The sequence below is a fragment of the Helianthus annuus genome, chromosome 15 (genome assembly GCF_002127325.2).
Source record: "Helianthus annuus cultivar XRQ/B chromosome 15, HanXRQr2.0-SUNRISE, whole genome shotgun sequence".
In the NCBI taxonomy this organism is placed as follows: Eukaryota; Viridiplantae; Streptophyta; class Magnoliopsida; order Asterales; family Asteraceae; genus Helianthus; species Helianthus annuus.
The window spans coordinates 86,941,698-86,944,043 of record NC_035447.2 but is presented as its reverse complement, the minus strand read 5'-3'; the positions used below and the strand labels follow the sequence as shown (position 1 = coordinate 86,944,043).

Sequence of the window (2,346 nt, the reverse complement as noted above, 5' to 3'; positions counted from 1 at the left end):
AAAATGGGAGTTGGTTTCTTCTCGGCATTTTTCTGAGATCCAGAAGGTGGTGGAGGCAAAGGTGGAATGCCCTGAGATGAATTGACTGAAGACATCGCAGTAGAAGTATTCTTTGATGATGAAACCATCTGCTTGGATGCAATAAACCGAAATGATCACGAGAATGAGAATCTTTATGAATGAAGCACCAATGGCCCCACGGTGGGCGCCAAACTGTTTTGGTCAAAAATCAGACAAGGATAATGCAACCAAACTCTCTGTCACGGGGTATGATGCTTGAATTGGTAAACAACAATGAGGATCACTCAGAGATGAATTGCACAAGTGACACAAAGATTTATACGAGGAAAAAGCCCTTGATCAATGAATGATCTCCGGCATAAAAAACCTCGGGTGATGGAAACTACCGATCACCAACTCAAATTAAACAATAATTCTTTACAACTTTGGATAATAGCGAGCTAGGTACAAGGATCACTATAGTGTATCGTGTAGAAATGTGTGAAAATTGCTAAGTGTTTTGCCGTAAGCTGTTGAGTGCAATTGTACGAGTGTGTGTAGCCAAAATTAGCCAAGTGTTCTAAAACTAGCTCACTACCCCTTTAAAAATAGAAGTTAACTATGCTAACTAACATCCTGCAATTCATGCAAGCCTTCCCACGACTCCATAACGTCCATTTTCAGTCAAGCACGTGCGGAATAACCGTGGAATATTCTTCAGGAACGTTGCCAAGACCAAGTCCAAGCTGTTACTCCTGCAAAACAACACTGAATTCAAAGTGAACAATCGTCAGTATAAGGATCCTTAGGATGATCCATGATCCTGATCCTGAAGCACTTCTGAGGATCACTATCTGTCATAGAAGTAAGGATCACTAAACAGGATAACACATGAGGATCACAGGTCACTAGGAAATCCTCCCCTAACAACTAATTTTTGGCGTTTTGTCTTTAATGGCGTTTTTTTTTGTATGGCGTTTTATCATTTGATGGTGTTTTGAATATGAGCGGTAAAAGACCCTTTTACCCTTAATGAAGCGCGTCCCACATAATAAAATTGATGTTATTTACGAAAACGCCACCGCGCAATCTAGTCCATGGATTGTTTTGAGCGGACGACCCATAAGCGTTCTCACCATTCTCACACTTTTCACCGTTTTCTCTAAATCCTGACCCTATATATATATATATATGTACACATATATATATATATATACATATTTATATATACATATATACACATATATATATATATATACATATATATATATACATATATGTATGTATATATATATATATATACATATATATATATATGGACTCTGTAGCTGACTCTCTACGCAGTGCATGAGCTCCAGTTCCAATAAAGACATAAAAGAACCTCTAGACGAACCCGAATGCTTTCTAAGAAAAAGATTAAAAGCCAAAGATCAAGAGAAGGCTTCGGGGGACCAACTCCCAATGGCATACCAACGTACCCTAATGGAAATATGTGAAGATCCCCATTTACATATTACCTGCGGCCCACGGTCGGTAGTCTCGGAGCCGCCATCAATGCACCGAATGTCGATGCCAACAACTTCGAACTTCGGCCGCATTTGATTCAATTTCTCCAAAATTCCGCAACCTTCCATGGCCTAGCTGATGAAGATCCCCATTTACATATTACCAACTTTTTGGAAATATGTGACACTTTCCGGATCAACGGAGCTTCAAACGACGCCATCTGCCTCCGATTGTTCCCATTTTCACTAAGAGACCGAGCTAAGGCCTGGCTAAATACCCTCCCAAGTGGCTCGGTAAACACTTGTGATGAACTAGCCCAAAAATTTCTATATAAGTATTTCCCACCCTCTAAAACCGCTAAATTAATGTCTGAAATCAATACATACTCACAAGATGACGGGGAATCCTTATATGAAACTTAGGAAAGTTTCAAGGAGCTATTCAGGAAATGTCCTCATCATGGTCTCGGAATGTGGCAACAAGTATCCACTTTCTATATTGGGTTATTGCCACACACGAGACAAACACTCGACTCAGGCTCCGGGGGACTCCTAGGTAATCGACGCCCAAATGAAATTTATAATCAAATTAAGGAAATTGCTCAAAACAAATATTATCAATGGCACACCCCCCGAGGCTCAAAATCTATTGCCCCGGGCGCCCATAAAGTAGATGAGAGCACTTTTTTACAAGCTCAAATCGAGGCCCTATCTTCAAAAATAAAAAAGTTAGAAATGGCAAAATCGGCCTTGGTTATGGCTTGTGAAGGGTGTGGTGGGCCACATGAAAATTGGAGTTGTATGAAAGAAATGGAAAATCAAACGGAAATGGTAAACTACA

General features: G+C 40.1%; 1 non-coding gene across 1 annotated transcript; it reads right to left on the bottom strand.

The window, feature by feature from the left end:
• Positions 1-1,865: 1,865 nt before the first annotated feature.
• Positions 1,866-1,972, bottom strand: LOC118487695. The gene has a single exon (XR_004882638.1). It is a non-coding gene; the product is annotated as a small nucleolar RNA R71 (small nucleolar RNA).
• Between the last annotated feature and the right edge of the window lie 374 nt (positions 1,973-2,346).